This window comes from Cinclus cinclus, chromosome 1, assembly GCF_963662255.1.
Source record: "Cinclus cinclus chromosome 1, bCinCin1.1, whole genome shotgun sequence".
In the NCBI taxonomy this organism is placed as follows: Eukaryota; Metazoa; Chordata; class Aves; order Passeriformes; family Cinclidae; genus Cinclus; species Cinclus cinclus.
Genome location: NC_085046.1, coordinates 18519578 through 18534484, shown reverse-complemented (window position 1 = coordinate 18534484; position 14907 = coordinate 18519578).

Below are 14907 nucleotides of genomic sequence, written 5' to 3'. Positions count from 1 at the left end.
CACCAGCTCCCTTAGAACCCTTGGGGGGATCCCATCCAGCTCCATGGAGTTATGTACCAGTAACAACAGAATAGTGACATCACCTCCTTCCCTAAATGTCAGGGAATGCCCCATACAAATTGTGCATGCAGGACCTAGATGTTTATCTCCCCTGTCCCTGCCCTCACAAGGACTGATGGGATGGTGGTGCAAGACAACCTAATGGCTGCTCCAAACAATTTCATGACTGTTGCTGTTTGTATTTTATGTAAAGTACAGGTGCCAGGCCATGTGCATGCACACTCTACACAGTAATGCAGTTAAAGTGACATTCTTAAAGTTATCTAACTGAAATATTTTCAGTGAGGGAAAAAAAAAATAAGGGTATGTTTTCACTACAGATCATAAAGTGTGCAGCAGGATTGGAAAAGACAAAGCAGGAAAACCAGCACAGTTAGGAGAGACATCTATACCCAGTAGGCTAGTGAAGTGCTTTGAATTCAACAGATGCTTGAAGTCAATGCCTGGGAAACAGAAAAGTTGCTTTTCTACCAGGAGCCCCTTTGAAAAACTCTACCTTCACTTTCCAGCTGGCATATTTAATTTTCAATTTACGAATCTGACCCAAAAGGTCAAGGTGTCTCATGTCCAAGGGAGATTCCTGAAATAGCTGGTAATGATTTAATTCAGATCCTAGAAACATTTTAGAATCAACACTTAAGTATGTGGGGGGTAATCTGAAAAAAACTATTCATTTAATAAAATTATTATATTAATAATATAACAATTACAATCTCTAATTATAACAAATAGATACCTTTACTCACATGACTTTTGTCTTTCCATTAATTTGTAGAATGGTCTATTAGTCAGATACCCTTATTCCAGCAAGATAAGAATGTAGAGATACAAGATATACAGCACCTTACAGGTGAAGATTAGCTGATTAATCAAAAATTACTACCTGTGTCACTGATTGTCCATTAAGTACTCCACTTTGTTATCACTCCATCTCCTTTTCACTAAAAGGCAGAGGATGAAGAAGTCAAAACGCCTATCAATGATTTCAGAAGTATGCTTTGATCTTGTCAATAAAAATACATATTAAACATCTTCTCAAAGGTACATCATATAATGCAGCAAACAAAAATTCACTGTATAGATTCAAGTACTTAAAGGTCCTGGATGAATTTTTACTAAAATGCTTGCTTTGGTTCATGATCTAGATAAAAATCATTATATGTCTGTTTTATTTTACATTGACCTGGCAAAGTTAACAGTTCAGAGAGCAGCTTTTAAAAAACATTTTTAAAAAGTACTTACAGTTCCACTGAAGATAGTCTGTTACTAAAACAGAAACTACATCTCTTTATCTCTCTATTAACAGGGAACTTTGCATCCCTCCTAGTTTATTGGCCATATATGCAGAAAAAATATCATCAATGAGGTAAATGTTCATCTATTTCCCCTAGCTTTAAACCCAGTTCTGCAATTCTCTTGTTGCACAGCCTTGGGCTGTCATCTACCTTGAGTCTTATTTTGCCCATTGTAAAAGAAGAGCATTCCCATCTACCTCATAAAGATGTTGTATTGACTGACTCCACAAAGCACAAAGAACATATTAAAATGCTAAGTGTTATTATTATGCCTGACCGTCACACAGTACTCCATAAATTATCCAATTGCCTGAAAATAAATTCATTATTATTATTTTATCATGTTTAAGCTAGTGTGGCAGTTATGACACTTTCAAAAGCCATCTTCATTTACTATCAAACAAGGACACAATGAGGCAGGAGCTATGGAAACAGCTGACAAGAAAAGGTCTCTTCTTCTGTTCTTGGAATATTAATAGTTTAGTCATAAACTGAAAGTGCTGGCTAGCAGAATAAATAAATCAGCACAGAATTTAGAGTCTATTATTTCTTAATGCTCTCTACATTAGATTATGCCTATTTCTAAAGTTATTGGAACTTAGGTAAATTTTGTTTCCCTAGAGTGATTGGCAGCACAAAATCTCAAAATATTTTGCTATCACCTATCCTTGTTTACCCTACAGACTCTATTACCTACTGCTGTCTCTAAAAATGCATTTCTATTATAATAGTTCCAAGATCTTACTAAAGCATGCTGCCCTTCTAGAGCTACTGGAAATTACTTTGACATCACAAAATTTATATTCAAGACAGTGTTTCCCCCCTGCTTCCCACAACATCTCCCAAAATCCACATTCTGCTGCAGAAGGGTTCAGAGGTTTTTGTGATTCATATACTCTGCCTCATGTCAGCCTTCCACACTGCACAGGATTTAGGGCTGTGCTTTTAGAGCAGTCTGTAAGTTTTCTGCTGCCCCTTATAATTGTTCAAATATCCAGCTGCTGCCTGAGCTGCAAAGCCACCACAACGCTGTGTTGTACGAACTTCATTCAATACAACTAAAACTGCATCTACTGATAGTGAGACAAGGGGTGCTCACTTTGGCCAGATTCCCCCTCTTTACATAAAGTGAATATCAAAGTGATTAATTGAAGGAAAACGACATGTTTTGAATTTGCAGCGGCTGCTCATTCTTTTTTTCTCCATTTGAAAAATCCTGGCTGACAGAATTAAGTCTTCAAAGCTCATTCAGTTTCTATTTTTTTTCTTTTATTGCCTGCTTCTCACCAAAGCTGCAAAATAAAAGAATGAATCAGCAGTGTGTGTCCAATTAAGTCATGTTTACAAATAATTTCTCATTATCTGCTTAGAAATAATGATGATTTATGGTCATTCTGGGATGTAGTGTAAGTTTGGAGTTTTATATTTCAGACAGAAAATCTATTATGGAGTCCTGGTGCTTTTATTAATTTGTTGTCTCTCTCAGAGAGAAAACCTCACTCAGACCTCTTGAGGGACTTTGTATATGTCAACTTCATTTTAAAATCCTTTAAATATATTTAAATGTATGCATTTCCAAACTCTCGTGGCCACAGTATATCTTAACTGGGAAAAAAAATCATACATAAATGATTCATGAGGCACTTACTTGCTGGGATGACAGAGAGAAGACAGAGAACCACCCAAAGCTTTAAAAAGTCTTACCCTCCTGCACCTCAGGACACAAGATAGACAAAGCCTGAATTACACCATACACTGGGTATGTCAGGTTTAAAATTAAGACAGCTAGCCTTCATCATAACCAAAAACATTTTAGGTATGTGCCCATTTGCTGAGCAGAAGGGGGAGGGAAGCACCTCCCAACAATGCTGTGATGGGAAAGTTGGGACTTCTCCCACAGAGTGCCCAAGCATGCACAATGGGAGAAGAACCAAGGAATTCATACAGCTAATTCACAGCTGAACAACGGCTCAGTGGGTTGCTCTGATATACTAGGACTGTATGAAATTAGGAAATGTTGTTACTTCACGCAGTCTTGAATAGAAAGAAGCTTCCTGACACAGAAAAGACATAAGCAAACGTTGTAATAGGACTAATAGTGGATTTACAGGAGTGAAAAGACCTATTGAATATACACATACAAAAGCATAATTTAATGTGTAAAGTGTCTGTCTCTTGATGAATAGGTTGGAAATTCAATAGCAAAGAACATGCAAATGGCCATAAGATTTTTAAAGGGATAAAGTCTGAAAATACTCTGGTTTTCTTTCTTATAGAGTTACCATGATAGTTTTCCCATAAAGTCAAAGCTCCTTTATTGCTAATTGGGTTTGTCTGCAGAAAGCTTAGGCATTCAAACACTGTTTCCTTCCCTTTCATAATGCCTTGTTTTATAAAGTAGTCATTCTCATTCATGATCTTTTCTTTGATGAAGAAAATATATTTAGATTCCTGTGGGGAAAAAATAAAATACTGAAGATAACAACTCTATTATTGTAATCAGTTTATGCCCACAGGTTAGGAACAAGGAAAGAAGAGAATTGCCATCAGAGAGAGAGGAAATTCCCTACATGGTTTTCAATGCCTAGAGCCAGAGTTGGCTCTATAATTTGCATTATCATATTTACATGGGAAATCACAATACATGCAACCTAACATTTATAATTTTCTTGTGTTTGCATGAGTGCTGGTTCAAGCGGAAGAGGTCTAAGTACTTGCTTCTAAATATAGATGTTGAAAGCAATGAACACTAACATGAAATACATTAATTGATACATTAATTGTTTTTAAATATATTTATCTAATGCTATCCCATTATTAATATTGTAGCATTACAAAAAGCAAGATGCAGATATTTACTGACAGTGCAGAATGTTTTACTGCTGCAATGCTACTTAGCTCAAAATACCTTATGTATATTTACCCAGCAAACCATTCCTTTTTTATATTAAGAATCTGAAGAAACTTCCTTCAAACAGCAGGCTGCTTGGCTTATAGAGTAGGAACAAGTTCAAAACATTGCAAGAAGAATTTAAATTCTAATGGTTATGTTTCTACTTTCACACAAAATTTTACTTTAAAATTCTTCACTATATCATAGCGCGTGAATCAGCAGCTATATTTTGTCCCATACCTCATCTACATTGTACAAATGTACCATGACAGCAACATGACATCTGCAGTGAAACAACACACCAGAGCTTCTTGTATGCCTATATTTGATGAAATTAAACTGGTATTTTAAGGTAGGGTGTTAGGTAGTAAGGTAGGATGTTTAACTTTCACTACTGTTTCTATTACACTTCTTTACCAAGGGTGAAACTTCATTGCTCTTAATTGTAAATACATTTAGAGTTAGGGGAAAAACCCTTGACCAAAAACTAAAAACCCCACACCTATTTTTTTAAAGCATGCTTTAAAAGCACATTCTGAGAAACAGCAGTGAAAACAATACTATAGTCTCACTGAAGAAAGATTCCCTACCCAGAAATTTATCTTCTACTAGTAACTTCTGACAGGGTTTGTTCCTGTCTAACCCCCACTACTGAGTATCAGCTTGCATTCATCAGCTATTCAAGGACCTGGGATAGAGAACTGATGAAGGTTAAAATTAACTTATTTTGTTTGGAGGTTACCTATGGTCATGCTGTGGATTTGCTGGATTTGGTTCGCTGTACAGACTCTTCTGCCAGCATAAGGAGGGTATGGGGCAGAACAAATGAGCTGAATTCTTTTCAGGTAAAACAGTGGTTCCATTTCAGGTAAACAACCAGAGCAACTGCAGTTATATCTGCTTTCCACTTTGTCCTACAAATCCAAAATTAAATTCTAAACAGCAAAGTGCCAGTTAGCTTTTAATTTATCTGTTATAATGGTGAGCAGTAGATTTACATAGACACAGACACACACATATTGGAATACATAAGCTGAGAGCTTCTAAATAGCAACTAAAGCAGCATCTTTACCTTAAAACTTATTTTAAAGTGCACAGGTCAAGTCCCAACCTCTACTAGTTTATACAAAAGAAGGCAGCTTCTCTGACTTGTATACAAACTCTCAGTAGGAACAGGAATCTAAGGGAAGTAAAAAGGCAAAAACCTTACCCCATAATGTTCCTCCAGGACACAATCATGTAATAACCACTTGATAGTTTTAAAAGGGATCTAGAAGGTAGTAGTCACTGAGGAATTTGTTTTGCATCCATGACATGTACTGCCAAGAGAAGCAACTCAGTCAACAGTAAAAATTAATAAATTATGAACTTTCTTCCAGCTGTCAGTATTTCTTCAAGGAGGGATTTGACATAAATCACTTCTAAGATATATTAAGACACTCCTGATTTAAGGTATCCAAGCATATTCTGGCATTGCCTTTTACTTTTTTGGCATTACTTTAGGTTCTATTTTGGACAGATCCTTTGTTATATGTAGGACAGAAATTATGGATACATGAACCTCAATATATAAAATGGGGGTTTTTAATGCCAATTGTAGACACTGTATTTGACATCTGATGCATAATGCTACTGGTAATGTCTTGGTCAGAACGTAGAGATGTAAATGTATCATTCTTTTCAGTAAAATGAAGCACTGAATATTTGGAATCAATAACTTGAAGAAATATCTACAGGCTATAATATACCTCTTAGTTCTGGGCCGGAAAATTACTCGCCACCTCTGACACTTGTTTGGCAGTGCTCTGGGTTTTGGCCAGGACAGAGTTAATTTTTTGGCAGTAGCTGTGGGGGGTGAGACTGGAGCCTTTGGGGCATGTCTGGGCTGTTTGTCCATAGCACCAGGGGCAGGAGAAAGGCACTTTCACTTCAGAGAAGGTAGGAATATTTTGAGGCCAGGAAAAAGCAATTGGCATGGGGGGTTCAATCATCATAGCTTGGGGTCTCAGGGTCACACCGGGTCGGGTCAGTCAATGAGCATTTTTTGCATGTAAATCAACCTCTTTTTGTACACTTCTGTTATTGTTGCTGTGACTGTCTGGGTTTGTATCTCGTTGCTGTTTCCAGTAAACAGTTTTTATCTCAATCCATCTTTTTACACCTTTTCTGTGCCTCCAATTCTCAACCCCATCCTGAGGTGGGAGAGGGGAGGAGGCAAAGGGCATCTGCTTTGCGAGAGTCTTAGGAAAAAGGGGTAGGGATGGGGGAACTAAACTGCAGATTTCTGTTCCTAAACCACAACAGGCAGAAATGATATTTTGTCAGGAAAGCAAGAGGTGAACTACGAGCTTTGTGGTGAAACTTCAAAACACCTGTCACATCCTCACTGAATTCTGCTTCACAGAGTACTGAATGAATTCCCTTAAATTATTTGACAGGTGATGTTTGAAGATCTGGCAAAAAAAGGAAAAAACATCACAAGCACTTCTCATCTGTGCAAGACAGATACATGTTCTGTTGTCCTGTTTTTCTCCTTCCGGCTGTCGCTTCTCTCAGAGCTTTAAGCTGGGGCTGACTGAGCAGATCACTTGTCTGCTCAGAAAGAGCTTTCAAAGCACAGATATTAAAAAAATAAACAGGAGAAATAGTCACTAAAATCTTCAGAAAATAAATGTGCAAGTTTTCACTGGAAAATCCAATATTGTTTCATCCAGACTTATTTCTTAGTTGTGTATACAAACTTCTCTTGGCATAAGTTGTAACACCATCAGAGACAGCTATTTTAGCAAAAGTCAGAAAATTCTCTATTAACTACTTGCAGCTTAAGAAAATATACCAACAAGCTCTCTTGAGAAGCAGCAGCAATTCCAGCATAACAAGGACCTCAACAGCCCAACTCTACACCAGAAAGAGGTGGTCTGTGCAGCAACCTGGACCCTGCCTAGCATTTCATAATGCTATACCAACAAAATCAATGTCCTCTCCACTGAAAGTAATAAACAATTATGGAAATAGAAAATAATTTGAATTCTGAAAATGAAAATAATGACACCAACACAAACTCAATGAGGACACAAGGAGCAATACTCTTCCTGTTCTAAAATGTACTTTAAGGGCATGTGCAAAATTTCAATGACCTGGTTTTATACATGGCAGAGTATTGCTCTGTGTACGGGCCTTTGAACAAACCAGCCACAGAAGGTGGTCCTTTACTGAGTCACCATTCATAGTTCCTAGAGCATGGACAGGCAGTGGAGAAATATTCTTAATTTGAGGAATGACAACATGTCTGTAAAACTGTCTGGTTTAAAAGCTTCACCCAGGCTTTCTGGGATAAAACTTGGGATTTTTTTCTTGAGAGGATAAACAGCTATTATATATAGCCCATCTTGTATTCATTAGCTAATGCCCAGCTGTGAGATGTGCTGAACTTCAGCATTAAACAGCCATTAGTGGAACATAATTTGGCACTTTACAAACATTCAGTAAATATAGTAATGTTTATCAGAAATCTTCCACTAAAACTCAGGAAATATTATTTTTCCATGTTTTCTGAGAACTGAGGTCAGAAATAACTTGTACAATATGCCAACACAAAGATGATCAATCTGGCTGAAACGAGCTGTCTTGTCAAATGTAGGTTAACAGACACCAACAACAAAAATTTGAGAAAGAAAACCAGCTAGGGTTGAAAGATGAAGCAGGGAAATTGGCTCAATGACAGACATTTCCTCTTCACAGACCATAAATCAAGTCCTCATCAAAGTACTTGGCTGTGGTCTTGATCACAATGTGCAAATACTACAGAAAGTTTAAAATTATTTTTGTAATGTTAACACATTTCCTGTGGGATTGGATCCTGCAGCAATGAAAACACTCTTATTCCAGGTTTACACAGCAGGTGACTGGCATTTAAATCCTATGACATGCTAAATAGCTTTATTTAGGTGCCCAGTCTTCTTACTTTCAGTAATATACTTTTTTATTTTAAGCAAAGTATCTTTATAACATCTTGGCAATGATCCAGCTATAAACAAAATTTAATTGAATTAAACTTAAGGTCTCATACCTTCTGCTCTGTTTTTTATTATATTCACAAAACACAGTAGAAGAATCCAGCAGTCCTATAGGCAGAATTCATTAGGTAAACTGTTGTCTGTAGAGGGAAACAAGTATACAAGCAGCATTGGAACACACTAGTAAAAATACATAGAAACAAATAGTTATTATGGCTGGAAAAACGAATGCAGAGAAAAAATGTTAAAAAGTGCATTCCAGTAATATTCAGGTTAAGGAGCTGGGGACATAACTAAGGCATTCAATGAACCACAAGCAATTATTTTTGAAAATTCAAAGCTATAGCAATTCCTTGTAAGTAACTGCAGTACCTACATTCAAAGTTTGGAAAAAGGCAATCGGCCACTATCCACCTAGTGACCACTCTAAAATAAAGCAGAGGAGCCTACATGGTGCTACACTGAACATGGGGAAAAGGAGGCCTATTCCCAGGGTCTGGAGCCAGTCTTTGGATTTACTGAGGGAGGTGACATCACACGGCCACATCTAGACTTCCACATTGGCCTGGGTTTGAATCCACCATCATCCCAAATGCTCCAATCATCATCACAGAGCTATGAGGAGCAGGTTTCCTTCAGAGGCACAGGAGGAGCAAAAGTCAAGTCTTGGAAGTGCCTAATGGAGGAGATGCTGCCCAGAATCTTTTCTCCATGGCAGTCATGGACCTCAGCTAGCCCTGCATAACTGGAGTGTCCCCCTTTCACTGCTTCTGCTGAAGCTTTCTTAATCCTTGCACACAATTTAGACTATGAGACAAAGAGAAAATTAAGTAAATTCAAAGAACTAAAATAATTCACAACTGGTATATGAAGAAATTTTTAAGAAAATAATGCATTTGGCAACAGCAGAAGAGAGATTCAAGCTATGCTCATGCAGAAAGCATTGATATAAAGGCAAAAGAACTGTTTTACCCTGTCCATAATACAGGCCAGTAGGTAAAAAGGAAGAAATCAAATATTTAGAGAACATCAGTCAGGGATGACTCTGACAGTCAGATGTCAACAGTTTGGAAAGAAATAGCCTCATTTTTGACCTGGAGCAATCCAACTGAGGTGAGAAATGTGCCGGGAAATATGAAAGGCAGCAAGGAAGCATCAACTACTCACCCTTGCATTGTCTGGAGCTGAACTGAGTCCCCACTGCTTTGAGGCAAATATTAATCATCTGCTGGCACAATGGTATTACAACAATAAAACAGTCAGACTTTAAACAGTTTTGAGTGTCTTTTTCTTCCACAGAAAAATAAAGCCTCACAGATTAACACAGACCTGCAAACTCCTACTCTATACACGTATATGTGTAAATAGCTTATTTTCTTGTATTAATTCCATTCATTTCAGCTCAGCCACAGTGACGGTCTCCTGAAACACCTATTCTTGCAAAGCTTCATCTCCATGGCTCGTGCATTGAAAAAATTCAGACATCTCCAAATAGAAGGCAGTAATGAAGTTGGCGCTGCTTGAGCAACAAAGCCTATAGTTTATAGCCTAGTTGCAAGTCCAGACTGCAATAGAAAGTAATTTTAGTGGAATCACATTAAATACATTTAATGCTTTCATCTCTAGCACTTGAGTTCTTTTTTTTAATATAAAAAAGTATAAAAAAAATTACTTCACTGTGGATGAAATGTGGAACAGATCAGGCAATGAAGATGCAGAATATGTCACTGCAAGGAGTGGTTTAGGGAGGAAAATGCTGTCACTGCATGAGTAGTTGTCTCTACAGCAAATTAATTTGCCTTAAGAGCACAATGAAACTTCTGCTGCTGTAGCATCTCTTACTGCAGCTCTTCTTTGACTGTGCCTCCTGCACTGGCTTTCTTTGTGCAGGCATATATAGTATTTTGCAGACACATTTAACAATATGAACTCCTAAGACTCCACCATATGCACCACCACTGTAATTATCACTGTTCAGGGAGCACATCCAAAATTTTGAATACTAGGACACCTTTAAGCACAACAACAACATGGTCCCAATATGTGTAAATTTCAAGTATTGAATGATGACAATTTAATGGCTCATCTCATCTGATCCAGTAAAATGTATTAGTGAAACACATTTTATACCCTAGTTGTCTCTGCTATTGATCCATGCTGGAAATCAAATTTTGTCAGCTATTTATTTTGTTAAGCCTTTTTGATTTTATGTAGAAATGTGAGGTTTCATTCTAATTAAATATACAGCACAATATTTCTTACAACATAATTAAAATAGCCATTTATGACCATAACAAGACATTTACCATTCTGTGTCCTGCAGCTAACTGCAATCATTCATAAACACAAATGATGAAGAATTTTCAGTGGTGCACACCTGCCCCCTTGTGCCACTTTTACATGACTGCCTTTTCCCTTGCTACTCAGCTACAGCTCACCCAGCCCTGAAGGGCTGTATTAAAACTTCACATGCAGGTATTTTGCTCCTTATGTTCTTTTTCAGTGTACAACAGAAAAAGAAAAGTGATACCACTGTATATCTCCATCTCAGCTACTGGACGTTTTTCTTCTAAAAATGCAGTGAGATTTAGAAAAATGGGAATAGGTTCACAGATATCAATCGAATGTTTATCAGGAGGATCGCAGCAAACTACTGTGGCCAGTGGCAATTGTTGAATGTCTTCACTGAACCATGCCAAGAGACCTTTTCTCTCATCCCAGCAGAAAACTGCCCAGATAAAAAAAGAAACAAGAGAAGTTTGTTCTGCCCTGCAACAAGAAAAAAGTAAATCATGAAGGCTGGTTTTCACGATAAAAACCTACCACACTTGGAAAATGGTTGGCCAAGGGAGGCACTGAATGCTTTTGAGCATAAGTTGATTTGAAGAAAAAAAACTAAATTCAGGCATGTTTCTTTTGTTCCTCCAGGCTTTGTAGTTGGACTGCAGAGTATGGAAAATATTCATCACAAGTGCTCATGTATCCACCTAGGAGAAATAGTGCTTGAACATCAACTATGCTTTCCTACGGGCCATGTGCAGGAGTAAGTGGCAGGGCTCAGCTCCCAGGTAATGCAATCCACACAGCCCTAGTACTCTGGGATGCCTCTGGCTCAGCAGCTCCTCCTGCCTCCCCTGGGTCTGTATTCCCTCCTGGCACACTGGCTACACCACCTCCACTACTGCACTCCCACCTCCAAGGTAACATGGCCCTGTGTCCTGCCTGCCACAGCTGCGGTTCAGATGGTTGAGACAAAAATTTGCATTAAAGTCGAAAGTACGACTTACATAATTTTTTTTTTTTTAAAAAAGAATGGAGGGCTCAGAAATCTGTGGGTATTGAGCCCATGCTGAATGGCAGGTCTGATCTGCATGTTTTGCAGAAGGTGTCTTCGAGGTCACCCAAGCAGAGTGACTTGCCCTGAGAAGGTTTGGGCTCAGGACTGGCTGACGCAGTAGAGGTGAGGTAACACCAGCTCATCAGTGGTAAAGCATCACTTCCTCAGAGCTTTGTGAGGAGCACCCAAACCCTTAACAAAGGTAGGACAAAATTAGGATTTGGCCCTCATCTTTTCCAGGTCCCCCATTTCTGCTTGAGGATTTCTTATCTGTTCAAGACCAACATGAGCATTCTCCCACCCATTCCACATAACATGATTTAAACATGACCCATGATGTGTTTAGCCACACAGGATGTACTGAGTCAAAGATATGCACTATATATCCCTTCAGATTTTCTGGACAGCAGATAGGAAATGCTGAAGCCAAAACAAGGTCTTAAACATCTCCAAGCTGAAGCCCCTAACTGAGGATGGCACAGGCACTCATCAATCCCCACTCATGTTTAATAGCCCTGAACTCTGTGCTTGGAAGGTGTATCTCAGATAGTATTATAAAAAATCAAAAAGATATGGTCTTTCAGAGCATGACTGATATAGTCATCCAGTAACTCAAATCCTCATCAAGAATTTGTTCTTCTCACCATCAAAGCAATTTCAAGTAAGTATCTTGCCCAAGAATTCAGAATTGATATCCATTTCACTGATTATGTCCCATTTCACATAGCTTAATTAAATATTCCTCAAAATAAAAAGATGGATAAAAAGTCAAAATAGATCTAGCCTAGTTGTTAGATACTTGGTTTAAGTGCAAACAAAATTTTATGATCCATAATTCATTAAGCATTTCACTATTTATATTCAATTCATTAAAGGATGATAACTGGTTTCATAGAGCACACTGGAGTGTTAAAATGTTCCATGAAATTTCCAACATTACTCTGTAATCAGATTCAAATTTCAGCTGTAATTCGAAAACCTACTTGTCTCTCATCTTCTGGGTTCTGAATCTAAATATCTTATAAAATCTGCCTCTTCAACCTTGTTTTTGCCTCACACAGCATGATACAGACATGAAATAGAGCAGATTAATACACCTTAGTGTGGACTAAGAAACAAGGTCCCTTTATTCTGATATGATCCATGGTTTTATACCATTGCTTTCTGAAGATATATAAAGCTGTTTCATCCTGTACAGAACCCTTCACTGCATAGCCATACAGAATTTAAATGAAAAAAAAGTTTTTTAAATGCACTTAAGCACAGAATAATTAATCTTGTTTCACCTACCTTATTTAGCTGAAGTGAACAGTGAAGTCCTGATCCAGTTGTAGATTCACTATGATGGTGATCAGGGTTAAAGCATGTTGTAATAATATGTGAAAAATCTCTTATTATTTAGCTCCCCAAAAAGAAGTGACACGATTAACTTTAAAATATATGGTCACTAGACCAGCAGTATTTAGAGGAGGAAAAGCTGGGGGCGGGGGGGAGGCACAAGAGTGTGTGTACTTCATGGATCAACTTGTAGGAGAAACTAAAACTAACTTCATGGTGACCGGTGCCCACACCCTTGTTTTGAATTACTTTGTACTAGTTCAGACTACAGTTCTGTCCTTGTAGGAGGCTGAATAAGTCATGTTCATATTCTTGATCTCTGAGAAAATGCTAGTAAAAAGAAGGCTTAAAATAAGAAAACATACATCTGTGGAATGGCAGAAAGCCCACAAATTAGAGGGCCTGATGTGTCCTTTTGGCTTAGCCGTCGTACCATAAGCTGAAATAAAAAGTATACCAACAAAACATAAGCAGCAATAAGTCAAATCAGCATTTAAAATCAACCTGTCCAAAAGCAGCTGCAGCTGGGCTGACTTTATAGCATCTGGAAAATATACCACATTGCAAAGTTATAATTTTACTAATTTCACAGAGCACTGGTACTGCAGTGATGGTTACTATTTTCAAAGGAGTGACAAGTTGAGAAAAATCTCACTGAAGTCTGTGCTAGGTGCTTGCTCTAACATCAAGATTTTTGCTGTTGCCATTGTGGCACGTCCGCCCTCTCATACTAATCACAGCTGTGCAACAGAGCATCGTGACCAGAGGCATTTGAACAGGGAGTATATTATTTGTGCAATATGTTTCTTGAGGGTGGAATAAAAAGCCTTGGAATGAAGGATATTTTGCAGATGTTACTTAGCATAGCAATGAAAAAATAGTAGGAAGGGAAAGTTACTTGAAGTACTCCAATGTTTGTGGTCTTTTTCCCATCTCACAAAGGTAACTGCTACAGGGAATGAATGCTGAACATAGAGCAGAGCAAAACCATTTTAGTTGGATTTAGGGGCTGAAAGAAAATGCAAGGGAGCAAGTTAATATTATGGTAACTTTAAGATTTGAAAGCATGACTAAAAGTTGTCTTCCAAGGCCTTACAACACCCTTGAATGTGTTCTTCCATTGAAGATTAATTTCTCTAACAGCATGCTAGTCATGCTGCGAGGGGCAGAGCTTTCCCACTATTTTTAATAAATTTTGCAAAAGGGAAAACAGTGGTTAGAAATGCAAGCATGCTGAATGCCAGTTCAAATGCCTATTTAGCTGCTCCACCTTGCACGTGGTTTGCCAAAACTTTCTGATTAACTTTCTTTATTTTCATACTGATCAAGGAATTGTTTACGCTGCACAGCTAACTTGTTAACTATGAGTAACTGTCATCTAATTCTTGTATTTGTTTTGAACTGGTGGAGTAGAAATTAAAATGATAGTCTCTTGAATAGCTGGGTCACTCAAATAAACACATTTCTCAGTTGAATCACTTGCCAGCAAGACCTGATCTGCCACTTATCCCATTTAACTCGAGATATCCTCACTGTATAATAGCTGCAGTCATCAAGGCTGCCTAAACAGTCCCTTAGAGCTTAATTCATCTAAGACATTTTAGATGTATGCTTCCTAATGTCAGTACAAGCTACAGAATTGGAGGATGTCAATGTCAGAGGAGCTATAAGTCAGGAAAAGTGTTTATTTTATAATGACATGTTTATTTATAGAAAGGCTGGGATTTGGTACAGATAGTCACGTCTCACAGAAATCCCATCTGATGAATACAAAATAAGCAGTGCTAGGAACTGAAAAGTTCTGGTAAGCAGGATAGTGTCTATCCACCACAGCTTCCACAGTGAGCAACAGACTGCATTGATATGGTATGAGCCCTTCACTCTAACACTGAAGGACAGAGAAAAACTTCTGAATCAAGAGTTCAACCCAAAACCAGGGATAACATAATAAGGATGCTAATCCTCTGA